The 19565-nt window shown below is 42.7% G+C and overlaps 1 protein-coding gene across 4 annotated transcripts in view; it reads right to left on the bottom strand.

Moving 5' to 3' along the window:
• The window catches only part of FERMT2 (FERM domain containing kindlin 2), an 86466-nt gene that overhangs the window by 38844 nt on the left and 28057 nt on the right, over positions 1-19565 (bottom strand). The window lies entirely within an intron of this gene.

Raw genomic sequence — 19565 nt, 5'->3', positions numbered from 1 at the left:
CACACAAGCACTTTGTGTGTGTGTGTGTGTGTGTGTGTGTGTGTTGTTATGCCACTTCAATACATAGCCAACATCTACATAGCCAACAGGTCATACAAACTGCATACCATTTTGAGAACTGTTCTCACCAGGCAATTCCAGAACCTCAGCTGAAATGACATCTACCCCCAGAGGAATTCTGACCCACCACAAACAGTAGAAGAGGAAGAAGAGTTTGGATTTGATATCCCGCCTTTCACTCCCTTTAAGGAGTCTCAAAGCGGCTCACATTCTCCTTTCCCTTCCTCCCCCGCAACAAACACTCTGTGAGGTGAGTGGGGCTGAGAGACTTCAGAGAAGTGTGACTGGCCCAAGGTCACCCAGCAGCTGCATGTGGAGGAGCAGGGAAGTGAACCCGGTTCCCCAGATTACGAGACTACCGCTCTTAACCACTACACCACACTGGCTCTCAACAGTGGGGAGTTGATTTGATTTGGTTCTCTTAGTTGCAGTATTATAGCATCTTTCAGATATATTTACACAGGGAGCCATGCTCCAAAATCCTTGAGTACAACACTGGTTAGCTTAGCCTACCCTCCCTCTTTATTACCAAACAAGGCAATTTGTAGAACACCCTTGTTTATTTTAATCTTACGCAATATTTGTTTTGAGTTTTTTGTTGAATCAGATAAAAACTGTAACACCAGTTAAATCAGTGGTTCTTAACCTTTTTTGAGTCACTGGCCCCCTTTCATAGAATCAAAGAATGGTAAATAGAATTTTCTGCACCCAGTTCACAACCCCCCTGAAGCCCATCCAAGGACGCTAAAGGGGTCCATGGATCACTGGGTAAGAACCCCTGAATTAAATGATGTACACTGAGCTTCTAGTTTTCCATTCAATGGTAAGTCTAGAATGCTTTTACATTCTAGACAGGCAGTAGTGTTTGTTGCAGCAAAACTAAATAGTCTAATGGATTTATTACAGCATAAGCTTTCATGGATGAGAAGAGCTCTAATCCCCTCCTGTGTTGTTTACAGTCGTGATTTATTGTTTTATTGATACTGTAAGCCACCCGAAGAACTTTGTCATTGGATGGCATGCAAATATTGTAAATAAATAAGAACTACTCCACAGAAGCTTTTGCCACAATAAATCTGTTAGGCTTAAGTATGCCGTGACACTTTGTTTTTGCTAGTTTTAATGCATCTCAGAAGGGATTTGAAAAAGGAATCCAGCACCCCACTGGCAACAGGAGAGAAAGGAGAAGAGCTGTTTGGCTTTCTACTTATTCTGTTTTTTGTTTTGAAAGAAGTGCCAGCTACCTGCCAGAGGCACAATTAATTTGGAATATGTCCATCTGGAACAGTTTCACCTGAGCTTTCTGTCAAGACATTTTTTTTAACTCCACCTCCGAGTCTCCCTCCCCAACTCCACTTCTTCAACGCAAGTGTTTTATGAACAAGATAGCCTAATTTTCCACTGAACTTTAAAGTCCTTTGCAACTCTATTATTGTCCCTTTCATTAATTACTAAGCTACATGACCTTCATTCTATTGGTCTCCTTCCCTCCAGCCCCAGAACAACTAGTCACTTCTATGAATGAAGAAAAATAGATAGATAATTACACACACACATCATATATTAATGGCATTAAATAATTGTTGAATAGTAATACTATGTTCCACATGCTTGCTACTACACCTTGTTTTGGTGTGGGAAAATGGAAACAGAGTTTATACTTTCTCCTAGGACCTATAATACAAATGTTATTAAATACATCTGGTCAAGTATTTTATGATTCACTTACTCCAAGTGTCAAGTGTTTTGTAACAAAAACAAAGGCCACACTTTTAGCAGAATCCTCCAGCAATTAGTATTATTTCTCGAGGTTCGTAACTAGAATTTTTATTTATTTTACACCTGCAGGGGTTACTTATTAAAAACAACAACCAGAAACAAAAAACTGAATGTTGTAGCAAACAGAGTCACCCAACTGTTAATAAGCTTGCTCAAACCTTGAGGGAGTTGGGGTGAGATAATACCCAGGGGTGCATTCTCATGGCATCTGCAGAAGTAATTAAATCTGCTTGATTTTCAGTGTAGTTACATCTCATAGCAAATTATGTTCCCATCAGTGGAACTTTTCCACAAATTTTAAAAAAGGATGTTCCATTACACTAGGTTTTGAGGGCGGCGCCAATCTTGCACCTCCCCCACCCTGGAAGTGCAAATCTCACATTGCACAAAACCAGCCTTTGTGCAAATGCACCACAAGTGAAAGTATTATGACTTTTAGAAGACATCTGAAGGCAGCACTGTTTAGAGCAGTTTTTAATGTTTGATGTTTTATTGCTTATTATTATTATTATTATTATTCTGTTGGGAGCCACCCAGGGTGGCTGGGGAAACGCAGTCAAATGGGCGGGGTAGAAATAAATTATTATTATTATTTATTTATTAGGAAGAGGGTATCTCTTGTAACTATGCAACCTCTCACACATGGTACAGTTAGATATACAGCATATGCACACAACAACATTTTCTGGAGTCATCAGCATTTTGAGTAGTGAACTAAGTTCTTTGCTTCTTAGGAACATAGGACCATCACCCTATTCACACAGTGGCCAACCAGATACCTATGGGAAGGCTGCAAGCAGGGCTTCAGTAAAACAGCATCTTCCACCACTTGTGAGTTTCGGCAACTGGCATACAGAGGAACGCTACCTTTGAGAATGGAAAGGTATCTGAAGAAGTGCGCGTGCACACGAAAGCTTATACCCAGAACAAGCTTAGTTGGTCTCTAAGGTGCTACTGGGCAATTTTTTATGTTTTTTTATTTATTTTGAGAATGGAGAGAGAAACAGCCCTTGCGGCTAGCAGCCACGGATAGCCTTACCCTCCATGAATATGTTTAAATCATCTTTTAAAGCCATCCAAGTTGGTGGCCATCGCTGTCTCTTGTGGACTGAATTCCACAGCTTAACTACACTCTGTTCCTTCTGTTGGTCCAGAATCTCCCAACATTCAGCTTCACTGCATGGCTCTAGGTTTATGAGAGACGAGGGGAAACCTCTCTCTATCTACTTTCTTTACACCACCACATAATCTTATGCATCATCATCGCTCACTGCTTCTAAAAGACCTGCAAAAACCCTGGTCACTTGGCTGTGCGAGAGGGGTAGACTTGCTCACTTAGTGCAGTAAATATCAAGTGAAAAATGAACTTTTCATCCTCTCCAGCCAGGCTCTAGACCCATGGGCTCCCAACGTGGGGCACACGCCCCATAGGGGGCAATTTTATTTTTAAGGGGGGGCGATTCGAGAATGAGTTATAAACAGTGAATGGCCTTTTAAGCTTCCTCCACGCGAACAGGAGTTCACTTTTTGAATAATAAGAATTATATGTCACGGGGGGGGGACATCAGGATTTTAGAGCTGCTTAGGTGGGGCATGGGACGCGGGTGGTGCTGTGGGCCTACGACTTCCTGATCAGAAGGTCGCGGTTTGAATCCCTCTGACGGGGTGAGCTCCTGTTGCTCGGTCCCTGCTCCTGCCAACTTAGCAGTTCGAAAGCACGTCAAAGTACAAGTAGATAAATAGGTACCGCTCCGGCGGGAAGGTAAACGGTGTTTCCGTGCACTGCTCTGGTTCGCCAGAAATGGCTTAGCCATGCTGGCCACATGACCCGGAAGCTGTACGCCGGCTCCCTCGGCCAATAAAGCAAGATGAGCGCGGCAACCCCAGAGTCGGTCACGACTGGACCTAATGGTCAGGGGTCCCTTTACCTTTACGTGGGGCAAAAACAAACAAATAGGTTGGGAACCACTGTTCTAGACCAACCTTCTCCAACCTAGTGTCCACTTAATGTTTGGGACTACAGTTCCTACAATCTCTGAACAGTTGCCATGCTGGATAGCAGCTGATGTGACTTGTAGTCCAAAAGATCTGGAAGGCACAAGGCTAGGGAAGACTGCTTTAGCTTCTAAAGGGTGGGAGTAGGATCTATTCTACTTGCTCTTGCACGCTAATTAGAAACATTTAAGAAAGGCAAGGCTGAGTGAAAACGTCAGGTTTTACTCCAGCTTTTCGAGGAAATGGCTGTATGAAGTTAGTGGTGGTGAGACCTCAAACTGGAGGTGTTGCTGACAGGGAGATTTGAATATACACATTTACAAAATGTTCCCTGGCCTCTGCGAGTAGGGTCACCCTAGTCTAGACCAGGGGTCAGCAAACATTTTCAGCAGGGGGCCGGTCCACTGTCCCTCAGACCTTGTGGGGGGCTGGACTATATTTTTAGGGAGGAAATGAATGAATTCCTATGCCCCACCAACAACCCAGAGATGCACTTGAAATAAAAGCACGCATTCTACTCATGAAAAAACATGCTGATTCCCGGACTGCCCGCGGGCCGGATGTAGAAGATTGTGCCAGATCCGGCCCCCGGGCCTTAGTTTGCCTACCCATGGTCTAGACCAGCCTTTCTCAACTGTGGGTCCCCAGATGTTGTTAAACTACAACTCCCATCACCCCTAACTAGCAAAGTCAGAGCTCAGGGGTGATGGGAGTTGTAGTCCAACAACATCTGGGGACCCACAGGTTGAGAATCGCAGGTCTAGACCAAATTCATGATGTAGGAAAATGCTGCTATGATGAGAGTTAATTGGCAAAGAGATTTAACCTACTTGGGGAAACTGGTGTGTTCCAACTTGCTACTATAGCTCTCGTCATTACAATAAACAGGCTTTAAGGGTAGGCAACTGCTCCTCCAGTCAGTTAATTATATGGAATAGATCCTACTCCCAGCCTTTAGGGTCTACAGCAGCTGTACTTTTGGCAACCCTCAAGAGGAGGGATTTCTAGAGATGCAGGAGTGATCACAGAGCACCATGTTTCTCTTGCTGCTCCTGATGTGCCGAGGGCATGCTCAGGTAGCTCTAATGGAACCTGTGGAAGGAGCAATTGTCCATCGTTTCCCAACCCTACACTCTCACTGTGATCTAGCAGTCACAAGGGCAGTAATATGTGTAGGTCATATCTTTTACTGCAGCCAAGTTATGTCTGTGCTATTTTACATAAAGATCAGATGACACTAGTAGAGGAACAGCCTAAAAGCTTTTCCACACAATTCTAAGCTCTCTCTCTCCCTCTGTCAAGAGTGCCATATCAACAGCTTTATTTGCTTGACCTTCTGAAACTTGGTGCCCATACCTTTGAACTGGGTGCCAGTACAATGGAACAAGGTGGTGTGGTGTGGGGGGAGCCAAGTATCAGTCTTAAAGGATTAACAGCACTTGGATTGCTTATCTGATAACACAACAATAGCTCTTACTCAGTCTTCTACACTACAAAGGCAGGCTCACACTGATTTACATTTATATCCTGCTTCCTTATAGGGATAACCCCTCCTCCTTCTACAGTAAGCCACAGCTTTTCTTTACAAATTATATGCTTAATTATATGGTATCTGAAGAATCGTGCATGCACACAAAAGCTTATACCAAGAACAAACTTAGTTGGTCTCTAAGGTGCTACTGGACAATTTTTTTATATATTTCGACTGTGTCAGACCAACAAGGCTGAATCTATATGCTTAATGGTTGTTACTACCCAGAGGTCAATTTAGGCAAGTCCACAGGTGGCATCAGATAGCTATTTTTCAAGCAGCATATTTTAGTTCACTGTAACCCCTATGTAAAGGAGCACAAATGGCTCAGGCATTATTAGAGAGTTGTTTTAGTAGTGTTAAATGCATTTTTAGTCTTTAGACTTCCTTAAAGACATTTTGTCCTCTGATGTTCACTGAGCTTGTTCATTCATCCGTTCTTCTTACTTTAATGCCATTTAAACATTAGTTCCGTTTGCTATGCCATCTCAACCCAAGCAAAGACGCTGTGGATTAATCCCCTCCATAGTCACACGGTGTTCCCTTATAATGCTGTGATAAAACGTGTTAGTGCTTGGTTATGCTAAGGTGTCCCTTGACTTAGAAACAGATTTCTGCTTGGTAGAGGTTCTCCACCAATGAAACCTAGACAGCATCTTAAAAAGCAGAGACATCACCTTGCCAACAAAGGTCCGTATAGTTCAAGCTATGGTTTTCCCAGTAGTGATGTATGGAAGTGAGAGCTGGACCATCAAGAAGGCTGATCACCAAAGAATTGATGCTTTTGAATGATGGTGCTGGAGGAGACTCTGGAGAGTCCCATGGACTGCAAGAAGATCCAACCTCTCCATTCTGAAGGAAATCAGCCCTGAGTGCTCCCTGGAAGGACAGATCCTGAAGCTGAGGCTCCAAGACTTTGGTGTGTGTGTGTGTGTGTGTGTGTGTGTGTGAGAGAGAGAGAGAGAGAGAGAGAGAGAGAGAGAGAGAGAGAGAGAGAGAGATGGGGAGCCACTACCAACGTGCATGCTCCATAATTGCTTCCACAAATACTGTACTATCTTAAAAGACAGCACCCAAGGACTAGGGTGGGAGGCTACCCTGGGAGGGGTGGTGGTGGTGTGGGCCTCATGATAATGATTGACTTGGGTTTGGGGTGGCTGTTGCTGAGGGATGAACTGTCAGAGGAGGAAGAGCTGGCAGGGTATGAAGGACGCCTTTGGCAGGGAGAAGCCCAAGTCAATGGATGGGAGGCCACCAACCCTTTGTCTGCAGAGATCAGGGAAGGGGAGGCAGTTCTGCTGGCTCCCTGTCCTGCCCCATACACAGAGTGGAGAGATTCCCTAGCAGCGGGGTAGGTTGTCAACCATTCAGGAGTCAAGGCTAAACAGCTGGAGAAGCCCATGGGGCTGATCTCCATCTTATCACAAAGAACACAGCAGCAGCACCTCCACAAATGAGGAAGACCCACGGCCCTGGGGAAGCCCATGCCTCCAAGTAAACCAGTCTTGTAGAGTCTCTTGGAAATGATCAAGCTGAATCTCAACTTTAAAAGCTGGCAGGGGCCGTGCCAGGAAAGAGAAGAAATGCCATGGTGCATCTGGAACAGCAAAACCTAGTGCCTTCACCTGTCCCAATTACAACAAAACCTGTCTCTTCCATATCGGTCTCTACAGTCGCAGCAGACGTTGTAACCTTCCAACAGTTTGATTTCACTCTCAAAGGCACATTGTCTCCCAAGACAGAGAGATGCCAGCCAACCACTTATGTTTAAGTACCACGAGAAGTAAAGCATTCAAGGTCTTTCGGTTGAGACAATGATACATATACTGCCATTACCTTGACTTTTGGCTTGCCATACTCATGGGGTAGATTTTATTTATAGTTCATCAGCAGTCAGTAGCTGTTACTATGGGGCAGACAGTGCTTATTTCTAGGGCAGTAAGGCATTCAATTATGATTAAAGTGACAGAATGAGGTTTCCAAGTTGTGGGCTAGAAGCCAAATCAGGCTTCTGAAAGGACAGCTTCTTGGAAAAATCAATCAACTCCTTCACTTGCCTAAGAAAAAGAAAATGTGAAGAATCCCAACATGGTTATCAAGAGATTGAACTCCCTCCACAAATAAAAACAAATGTTCTCATTTTCTTTCAACAATATTTGTCTCAGTGTAATAACCATTCTTAGCGTCTTCTATGCTTCCAAGAGGTCTTAAGGTGTTACATATATTTAATGAACTATTTTCAGTTGTGTAGTAGTATCCTGTGAATAGCATGGGCAATCTGCTTAATTATTTGTCATTTTAGCTTAATGGAACTTTTAGGATACGCCTCTAAATACCAAGAGCTGGGGCAAAACAAAGGACAGGTGGTGCCTTCAAATCTTGCTTGCAAGAGTTCTAAGGACATCTGGTTGGCCACTTCTGAAGATAATAATAATATAATAATAATTTATTATTTATACCCCGCCCATCTTGCTGGGGTTCTCCAGCCACTCTGGGCGGCTTCCCAAAAAAATATTAAAATACTGTAATACATCAAAATCAAAGATGTTGATGGCACCCGTCTGTCTCGGGATACAATGGAGGAATGCACCTTTGGGGGCGGAGTTAAATTGTTGGAAGGTTACAGCAACTACTGGGGCATTCCACACATTTGCCAAATATCCTCATTCCCAGTCGCAATGCCTACTTTAGGTTATCTGAACAAGCCAACTTATGCATGGCTGTCAACAAGGCTAAAGTTTTTCTGCTGCAAAAGAATAATTAGCCAACTAGCTTTGTTTAGATCTGTATTTAAATTCTGCAGTGCTATTGCTGAAGTTCTTGAAATGTTATTGTTTGTTTTTTTAAAACTGGAACACTGAGTGCTTTAAAACCACTTTCTGTATGTTGTTATTGCAAACCCCCTTGAGGGCCTGCCGCCCACTTCAGGCCAAAATGACAGGATGCAAATTTATGGGCGGGGTGTGTGTGTGACTGGTTACATTTGAATGATCTGTATTCCAAGTTAGGCTTGATCAGGAAAGTGCTATCAGGTCTGAGCTCCCAGGATTTGAGAAAATAGATCATGTGAACCAACATGCAGCTCTGTTCCCATACTTTGCCCTACTGCTCATGATCAAAAACATTCAGTACAGAGTGAAAACAATCCTAAGTACTTCTTGGTAGACCAGTGGAAGTGTAGGATAACTGGAACAAGACAACCTGTATGCCGGGGGAGCCTTTTAGGCTGCATCCAGTGCACTGACAGAGCAGAGGAAGGAAGGTGTGAGGCTGAGTGAGGTATGGTTTGACCACTGGGTATGAACCCAACTACCGAGAGCATGCTTCGGGCAGAGTAGTAAACAATGAGAGGGGGCTAAAACCAGGACCCAGACCTTGAGTCTGTGCAGTTTCCCATCCATGTTGGTTCTGCTTGGTCAGAAGGGCACAAAGCCTGGCTCCAGTATTTACCGTATTTTTCGCTCTATAAGACGCACCAGACCATAAGACGCACCTAGTTTTTGGAGGAAGAAAACAAGAAAAAAATAATTCTGAATCTCAGAAGCCAGAACAGCAAGAGGGATCGCTGCGCAGTGAAAACAGCAATCCCTCTTGCTGTTCTGGCTTCTGGGATAGCTGCACAGCCTGCATTCGCTCCATAAGACGCACACACATTTCCCCTTACTTTTTAGGAGGGAAAAAGTGAGTCTTATAGAGCAAAAAATACGGTATTTCGAACCAGAGTAACACCGAGGCCTCAAACTGCCTGGGCTGGTGGTGTGTCCTCTCTATCCCTTGTGTGCTGGAAGAGGGCTCTGGGGGTTGAACGCACACTACAGTGGTACCTCAGGTTAAGAACTTAATTCGTTCCGGAGGTCCGTTCTAAACCTGAAACTGTTCTTAACCTGAAGCACCACTTTAGCTAATGGGGCCTCCCGCTGCCGCCGCGCCGCCAGTGCGCGATTTCTGTTCTCATCCTAAAGCAAAGTTCTTAACCCGAGGTACTATTTCTGGGTTAGCGGAGTCTGTAACCTAAAGCGTCTGTAACCTGAAGCATCTGTAACCTGAGGTACCACTGTAATGGGTTAGGTCCCAACACTGGACAAGTTCTCAGTTCAAGGCCTGAATTCCCTGGTAAGAGTTCAGCATCCAAATAGCGCACACATGAAGTGGATGTATGGGGATGAAGAAGCCACGATAAGCACATTTTGGGTGTTTTTCTAGAGTCCTTTTTAATCACCCACTAAGTGTATCGTGAGGAGTCTACCCCCCACCTTTCCTTCACAGAATGAAATGAAAGCTTTCCAAAAAAGGGTTTTAAAACATGTTTTGAATAAAGAGATGGTCTTGGCAATTGTGCTGTTTAGTTTCTGTAGCTGAAGCAAAGAAATTCCATGGGCTTAAGGACTACCAGATGGCAACGCTTGTCCCGTTTTCCAATTACTGCAGAAGCTGGATTGCAAAGGCAGAGCGCAAAGGTATACAGGTTACATTCAGAATCATAGGCAACAGTAAAAAGAAAAGGGGGGAAAATAAAGCCTGAAGATAGGGTTTGCAGTTTTAATCAACTCACAAAATCTCTAGACTAAAAACCTTTGTTGTCTGGTATGCTGGAATGATCTTCCAGCAACTACACCTGGGTGCATAAAAGTAAATAACTGAGGTCTTAAGGGAATTTGCAAAATTAGCCTTGCTGAATATAACTGAGAAAGCACATTTTGCCAGAAGCAAAACACTGACAGCTTTTCCAGTTTGTTCTCTGCAACTGAAGAGCAGTAACAAAAAAAAAAAAAGTTGGGGGGGGGGGGGAGAAACATTAACTTTAAAGTTTCCTCCTGCAATTTCCCCGCTGTCAAAGCACACTATTACATTGTACTTATTTTACTCAGGATTAACTTGGTGTAATACTCCAGAAAGCTTCTGTACTTCAGAGAAGGCAACTGACTTTCTATGTCAGTGTAAATTAACTAAATCTGTCAATTCCATCTCTCTCACACACAGACAGCCATTGCATGATAGTAGGAAAAAATCATTTCGGTGGGAGTTGGTGCGGTGGAATTCACTCGTGTACTGCATTCCCTTGTAAGAATGCCATTTATTGTTTCTTGCCCTTTAATCAGACGGCAAGAGCTTTCAGACTTGGGACAAGCTTCTGAAGGGAATTTCCCTCTGCTTGGATGATGCCAGGACCAGCCCCATTTGCTGCGCCAATCAAGAACTTCACTGTTACAATGAGCTCCTCCTCCTAGCACAGTACCAAATACCAACTATCCACTGCCAACATCATAAGACTATGCAATATAAAGACGGTTTTTCTATTTTTTAAAAAATGCATTATTTCTTAACATTGTGTGCAATGGAGAGTTCTTCCCAAGAGCTCTTCTCAAGGCCTTTAAATAGTTTCCCTTTCTCTAGTCATCAAGCTACTCCCCACTTTTCTCCATCTCTCTCCTCCCTCTACAAGTTTTCCCCACAAACACATCTCTCAGCCAACAGAGAGTAAACACAGTAAATGTGGAAATGACTCTAGTTAAGAGCTGGAACATGCAAGCAACTGTCTTGCACGGCTGATGCTCAACTGTAAGGGAAAGATTGGCTGTTCCCACAGGTACGCCATCCTTGCACCTATGAAACTAGGATGACAAGGTCAGCATGGATTTCATAGAGATGAGTTCTAGTCTTATCCACAACATACATGCAAACCCTTAATATGGGACAAAGGGGTTAAATATACAACTCCTTGCCAACAAAGGTCCGTATAGTAAAAGCTATGGTTTTCCCAGTAGTGATGTATGGAAGTGAAAGCTGGACCATAAAGAAGGCTGATCGCCGAAGAATGGATGCTTTTGAATTCTGGTGCTGGAGGAGACTCCTGAGAGTCCCATGGAATGCAAGAAGATCCAACCTATCCATTCTGAAGGAAATCAGCCCTGAGTGCTCACTGGAAGGACAGATTGTGAAGCTGAGGCTCCAAGACTTTGGCCATCTCGTGAGAAGAGAAGACTCCCTGGAAAAGACCCTCATGTGGGGAAAGATGGAAGGCCCAAGGAGAAGGGGACGACAGAGGACGAGATGGTGGGACAGTGTTCTCGAAGCTACCAGCATGAGTTTGACCAAACTGCGGGAGGCAGTGGAAGACAGGAGTACCTGGCATGCTCTGGTCCATGGGGGTCACGAAGAGTCGGACACGACTAAACAACTCAACAACAACAACAAAAGCCGCACCCAGCAGGCTGATGCTCATGCAACTCAGATTGTCACTCTGCTTTCTGCCTTCACCCTGGCCTGTCTTTGGACGCAAAATGGACACGTAACACACAGGTGGGAAACCTGCTGACCTTGATCTCGATTTACATGGCCCTGACACCCTTCTGAAACTGCCTTGTTCTTCTATCCCACCAGAGTTCCTTTCTTCCTGTTCCTTCCTGCCCCATTTTTCCCAGCTTTAAAAAGACGTTTATCCTTCTTTCCAATTATTCTGAAACGACACAAAAAGGAAAGGATTTCATTTTGATAGAAAATGATTTCTGAAACCTTTCCCCCCATGGTTGTATGCCTCAATAACTATGTATGTTTCAGAAAGCCACCTAAAGTTGAAAGCAAGGGAAACCAAAGTAGGGCAGGCTGGGCGATTCCTAGAGAGTTTTTCTTCATTGATATTATCTCAGTTTTCACTAGTTTTTCCCCTGGAGGGGAAAGGAAACCCTTTCTACTTAAATGTTCTTTTAAAAAATGGAACAGAATAAAGCAAGCTCAAAGCCTCAGGGTTGGTCAAACGGCTGCTGTGCTTGATCATTAAGGGGTATGGTCGTGTTTCATTGATTCTCGTTGCAGAACACGCAGCTAAGAAAATGCTGTGCCAATTTTCACAGAAACATACTGTTACAAGAATTCTAAGGTCTCAAATATAGAATAAGTGCTCATAAACATAAAGGCAAACACACATGCATAAGTATAGAAACCATGTGTCTGAAATAGTACAGGATAGCAAACCTGAAGCCATTTTGACTCTCCCAAATGGACCTCATATTTCTCTGCAAGGAGGAAGGAAATGGGGAAAGCTTTCCAATTGTCTTTGGACTGTAGGGGCTTACACCTCCCTGCAAATACAGTCTGGCAAGTATCTGTTAAGCTGAGCAAACTTTCAATATGTGTAAGAGATTTGGGGAACTAAAGTATTTCAAAGGAATGCTACCCAGAAAATGCACTCAAGTAAGGAATTATCAGGTATCTTGGCAGACAGGAGAGAAGCAACACTCCCAAATTTCTGCACACCATTGTTCTGGGTCTCTCTTACCTCCTTGCAAGGAGGGGAGGGAACTCTGTTGCACCGGGCACAGATGTCCTACTGAAGTCACTAGAGAGTATGTGCATTTCAAGACTGCAAAAAGATGTGTGATTCAAACTCATGCAGTTATATTGACAATGGACTCAGGTTTGCCCTATATGGGAGAGACCAGGCAGTCCACAGGACATATGGTACAACAGATCCCAGGAAACCATGCTTTGTTGATCTGAATTTATTCATACCTAAAGTTATGTGGCACTTTTCTGGAGAGAGAGAAGTAAGTCTTTCACTAAAGAAACTCACAACCTACGGTAAATATTGTGCTACTGATCTTATGAACAAAGGATGGTTCCTAAGTTTCTTTAAAGAACAAGGCTTTGTGATCATGACTCCTGCATAAGCAAAAACATACATACACAAAAGCACAACCCAAGTGATTTAAAGATTTTCTTGGCTCATTTTTAACATGCTTAATAACTTACATCAGGACATGGAGAAGTGAAGAGCACAAGAGACAAACTGCATGACCATCCAAATTATGACTATTTAGATTTATCAAACCCAAGTGATTACAGATGAAGCTACACAAAGGACAAAATACAATTCTCTAAGATGGAACACTTCTTTAAAAACCAAACAAAAAAAAACATCAAGTGCTTCAGTGTTTAAAACTTAAGTGACATGTCAGTACACTAAAGCTTGTGGTTTCAGAGAAATGAAAAGGGGGTGGAAAGAGACAGCATGTAAGCTGAAAAGTTGGGAAAATCCACTTTAGGGCTGGAGAAATTCCCTTAGAATAGGAAATGCAACCGAATGTGGGGATATTTCTCAGCGCTGTCTGGCTCCAGTGAATCATTAATGATATTGATGTCACACATCAACATTGAGAACAAAGAAACCTCAGACAGGACTTGCCGCTAGATTTTTATTGCTATGGGAATCTGAGAGATGATCTTCCATCAGAGTTAGAGTTTTATGCAATTTAACTAACAATAATAAGGCTGTCTTTGAAGGGAGAGGTGATTTCAAACAAGCCACATACCAAACATGACCACAAAAGCAAGGGTAACATTTCACTGAATTATCCATGTATTCTACTCAACTGAATGCATGGATAATTCTACTCTTAAGATCTGGATAATTTTAACTATTATCAGATATTCAGTAACAGGGCCTCACCCCACTGCACTAACCTGGTCTTCTTGGACTTTAAATCTTGAGTCCAACTTGGAGACAGAAGCTTAGCTATGGACATTAACAGAGTTTATATCAGAAGTGAGATTTTAAATGGGATCTTTATGGACCATAGCTCAGCCTTTTGCCACTGAGCTACTGCATAGTAATTATTTGGGGGATTTGTTAAGATACACAGGAGAAATGAATAGTGGGGTGGGAGTTGGCTAACAAATGCAAAAGGATGTGATTTTATACACAAAGTGCATAAAATCTGTGCACACACAAATGAAGACTACACATAATGTGAAGAGTGCAACTGGATCAGAACTGGAAGTTAATTTGTCCTTCATCAGTTTTATCAAGATCATTATACACTGTATATAGAAAGAAAGCATGTTTAGGATGTTTTATTGTCGATTTATGCATTTGGCCTATGCTTAAAATATTCACTTGAATGAAGGTCAAGCGTTTCCATTCTCTCCAAAGCTGAAACAGCACTTTGTGAATGCTCTTTTTCTGGGGAGGGTCTGTTGCGGTGCCAATGAGCTTTCGGGAAGCAAGGCTAATTGGAAGTGTTCCAACATACTGAAGACATAAAAATATAAAACAGTAAGAGAGAGAGAAAAGAGGGAAGAGAGACTTGCAAGCAGTGGAATTGTTTCCTGCAAAAGTAATCTCCCTGATCATCTATATGAGAAGGCTCTCGCTACATTTTAGGAATTTTCTACATGGATTTTAAAACAATTGAAACACATGGGGGGGGAGAAATCAGATTAAGAAAAAGCTTATGAGTCACAAAAGAATGGCAATGTACTGTATAACTATCAGATGTAGGTTTTTGTTGACAAAAAGGTTACTTTCAATATGTGGAGGCTGGAAAATGTTCTAAAATTAATGATTTTTAATGGGAAACATTCCAATTCTTGGTATATTTTTATTGAAACTTTTCACCATACAATACACTAAAAATCAAACTAATATAAATAAAAATAAAGAAGAAAAGAGAAAACAAAACAGAAGAAAGAAAGAAAGAATTAACACTGTGAATTAACACAAGTCAATTTGGGAAAGTGGAGTGGATACTAGTACCAGTGAAATCTTAAATCAAAGCTGTAATTAACTTTTTTCAGATGACTATCCGTAGAAAGTACATTTCTACCCAGGGCTCTGTTATACATGCTAAAATTAGTATGTTTTATTACTTTCAGTGCCTTCATTTTTGTCTTTATCTGCCCCAGCCACAACAAAACAGGTCTCTCCCATATTGGTCTCTCCAGCCACAGCAGGCACTGTAACTCTCTGATGGTTTGACTTCACCTCCAAAGGTGCACTGCTCCACTGTCACTCGGGACAGATGGATACCAACGACGACATACTTTGCCTTTGACATACTGAAAAATCCTGGGGCTCTGAAGGCCATTTCACACATTACACATTAACAGCAAATACAGATTTTCCAGCAAAGACACACTTTGCTAGAGAGCTGCATCTACTCCTGCCTCTCTCACAAAAAAATTGTTTGAAATACATGCTTGTGTCATTCATTCCCAAGTAAGACGCTGACGGAGGTGTTTTAACCTTCCTGTACTGCCAAAGTAATGCACATTTACACACCTCCACCTTGAACTACCTCTTCAGAAGGCTAATTGCAGGGAACAGTCTCCATTACCTACTCTTTCCAGTTGCAAATGCCAAACCATTCGAAGGATCATTGGAGGTATGTTTCAGTAGCAAGTTAGGCCAACTGACATATCATAAAACTTTACTTCCTTCCCATACTGGCTGATGATTTATCTTTCCTCTGTTTGAAGTTTTTATCTGAGGAACACAGCAAAAGACATGCTAAAGTAAAGAGAGGGGAAAGCTACAGGGAACAGAAAGGTGTGTGGATAACTTGCCAGGAAAATCCCACTGGGATCCTCTGTGAGTCTGAGGCCTTAACAACAATTAGCCACAGGTTTCATATTTCTCATTATCCAGAAGCCTACTAAAAGAAGATAAGAACTCATTCTCATAATTTAAAAGCCTCCAGATTTTGGAGCTAGAATTGAGCTTTGCAACACAACTTTGGGAAGACTGAATACTAGGCTACAAGGGGACTCTCTTTAAACATGCGATTAGGACACTTTCAAGGTGTTATTTTCAGATGAATGAAGGCCATCTCCTTCTCACTTTATTTAAAGCATTGATTCCCTGCTCTCTAAGCCAAAAAGGTTCCCAAAATGGCTTACAATCTAAGAGACATGACAATCGAGGACTCAAGTTTCTGGCTGTATTGGGAGAATGCCCTCCCCGGAAAATTTCCTCCCATCAGATCTTGGAGAATAGGTGATATAGTTCTGTCCAGGCCAGAAGAATAAAGCAGGTGCTGCTGCTACAAGTTATTCCATCTAATCTGATAGATATCGGGTTATTTTTTCTGGGACCAATGCACCTATATCCTTATTAATAGCCATGACTAATGAGAGATACACTTAGTCCTCACTAGTAATGATAAGAATATGCAACCAACTACACTCGTGCCCTGTCCAAATCTTTTCCACTTTGCAATGGATACTTTAATCTGATCTGCAAAGGTTTTAAAACAAAGGCAACAGATAATTACGCTTTTGTCTCCAGGAAGCAGACAGGAACAGGACATGACTGCCAATAGAATTGTTTTCACTTTAAGGGAACTTTTGGCTATGTCCTGGCCAGTACTGCAATGTAGCAGACCAGTGATCCAGTTTAAATGTCATGCTGGCCATACAGAACCCCTGACAGTTAATGGGAGTTGAGCCTCACAGGGGGACTATCAATTTGCAAGCAATCTAACTGTTCTGTTCAACAGGACTGCACTTACCAACATTTCAAAATAACTGGCAGTTAAAACCTGGCTACACGGGCAGCAGAAACTGTTCTATAGCCAAGTCAGAAGTTGAGAGTTTATGAATGTTGTAGACTTTACAGGCAAACCCCACCTTTCTCCTTCTTCACCCTTACTTTAAAATATTCCAAATCTGAAAAGATATTCGGAGAAACAATATCTGTTTCGAATTATCTCCTAGTCAGTTTCATATTACCTCCCTTTACTTAACAGCACATATAAAAGCTCAGGCATTATGCCATTCTGCAGAGTTTTTGTTCCTCCCAGGCTTGATTTTTTATGCCTATCAAGATGTAGCCAGTTGTCACCTAACATGTGCAACTGGAAGCACCAAGCAGCTCTTTATAGAATTTTATTGGCAGTCATAGGGGTGGAAATTTTAAATAGCATTTCTGAATGCCAGAGGACATTCTGTCCTGATTGAGACCCTCTCCCTGGAAAAAAAAGGGGGGGAGACACACCAATCATACATATAGGCTAGCGCATAGCAACTTTGGGAGATGATTTCTACCTCACTGCCTAGCTTTGTTTCACTGCCACCCATTCAAAATCCCAATGATGCACAATGAGATTATGTTTCAACACCTGAAGAGACAGAACATCCTTTACAAGAACACACACCTTAGTCACACAACCACTTTCATCTTCACCAATAACAGTTGCTGAATTTATCTGTATAGATAAAAGGCATACCAAAACGCTTTGCAGAAGCTGTGAGGAGCAAGTTATTTGGTGAGCACTCACATGGTGAGAGTTGGTCCAGCAATCTTTGAAGGGCACCATGTTGATGACCCTTGAATTAGGCGAAGTGTTGGTGCAAATTTAACCCATTACTGACCATGCTTTTGAAACACAGTCAACTAAAGTCCAAACCCAAATGCTATTATTTCTATTGCAGATAAACTTGCTCCCAAAGATATGTAGAAACCTCTGTATGCAGTTTCGAGTAACATCCAAACCAGAGACTGATCCAAACCATTATGGGTCCCCTGGCCCTTAATGTTTTGATTCCACCATTCTCTTTTGCCATGTGTGTGCACTGTGTGTAGAAATAAGCTGTGCATTTTGGAAAGCCATTGCAAGGAAGCAAAAGCTGACTAAAGCATGCTGAAAGCCAAGGACCCTCAGTCAAAGGGGCAACTTCCTTTACAGTCAATGCTTCTCTGGTGCAATCCCTGTTCTCCAGAACATCCTTTCTGCTTTAATAACCTTAAAAAAATCTGTGGCCACCATCTGGAATGTGTAACGTAAAATATCCTTCTGCGAGCTGCAAGCCAGTTGTGGGTGGGGCCAAATGCAAAAGGGAATGGAGCAAAATAAGATTTACTGTACTTTTGTACAGTAAGGTTACATTAGTAGGGTGCTACAGAGGTCTGTCCTGGGCCTGTTGTTGTTCAATGTCTTTATAAATGACTTGGAAAGAGGAATTGAATCAAATCTGCAGATGACACCAAACTGGGAGGGCATAGCTAATGCCACGGAAGACAGAATCGGGATTCAAAATGACCTTAACTGATTGGAGAACTGGGCCCAAACGAACACAATGTATACAGTGACAGGGACAGTTAGTATGCTGTCAACAGACTGACTTGTGAGGAAATCAAATGATTATATCCCTACTCTTCCCCACCCCTCCCCCACCCACTCCATTAATTAGTATACACCGAGAAGTATTAAGTCTCAGATGCTCAGGTTCTTTGCTGTTGTTTAGTTGTGTCCGGCTCTTCGTGACCCCCTGGACCAGAGCACGCCAGGCACTCCTGTCTTCCACTGCCTCCCGCAGCTTGGTCAAACTCATGCTGGTAGCTTCAAGAACACTGTCCAACCATCTCATCCTCTGTCGTCCCCTTCTCCTTGTGCCCTCCATCTTTCCCAACATCAGGGTTCTAGAGCTTTGCTAATAAAAACACTGCTACCAATGGCTTTTGTCTAGGCTTCCTAAGCTGGACTTTGAGTCTTCATTGATGAACAAAGCAATCAGTGTTCTGGTATATGAGCCTTCTGTGCTACAAGGAAAATGCTGTACTCTACCCTTCAAGAAACACAGAGCATAAAAAGAGCTGTAATTGTACACGTTCATAACATGCTCACTTAACAGAAGTGTGAGAAGGCAAGAATTTCCAAAAACCTAAGCATTTAAAAGAAAGATAGTATGGTGGCAAAGTTCAGCCTGGTCAGTACTGCCCAATTCACTGCGAGCGAGATTACTCAGCTATGTTTCATATCAAATTCGTTTTCTACTTTGCATCATTTTACTGCTGTTCTTAATCAGACACCCAGGAAATCCTAATGGGCACACAATACAGTTTCTAACCCCCCCCCAAAAAGCCATGTATTCTCTCAGTTTCAGAAGAAAATTTGCAAGTTTTAACGGCAGCTCACTTAATATTTTTCTTTAAGGTCTCCCCTATGAAATCGCCTTATATACTGTTGTTCCTTAAGACATTTATCTTGAACACTAAATATAAATTGATTTCAGTATATTAGGCAAAGTAAGGTCTCTCTTAAGGTGGTGTGAAAAATCGAAATAAACGCCATCACAGCTTTTCAAATCCTCTTTTTCCCTGTGTGTTCTGCGTCTTCAAGAACAAGCCTCAAGTAGCACTAGCACAACATGTGACTTCCTCCGTTCTGCGCTACACACAAAAACGGTGACGGGAGTAGGGTGTGCTGACACTTAAGAGCAACATGCTGCCCAGGCCAAGAGCGTGATATGCTGCCTGGGCCAAACAGGAGCCCTATGCCTAGTAATAACGGATGACAAGCAAAGTGATATCTTGCTCTATGCCAAGGGAGACTGGTTCCAAGGTGCCCAAAATGCCTTGAGGATGGTGCATACATGAGCCTCTCCCTCTCTGCCCCCTTGCGCAGTGCACTGGGGGCCAAACGAC

The sequence above is a fragment of the Podarcis melisellensis genome, assembly GCF_964234715.1.
Source record: "Podarcis melisellensis genome assembly, chromosome: 1".
Lineage (NCBI taxonomy): Eukaryota > Metazoa > Chordata > Lepidosauria > Squamata > Lacertidae > Podarcis > Podarcis melisellensis.
This window is presented reverse-complemented; position numbering and strand designations above follow the sequence as displayed.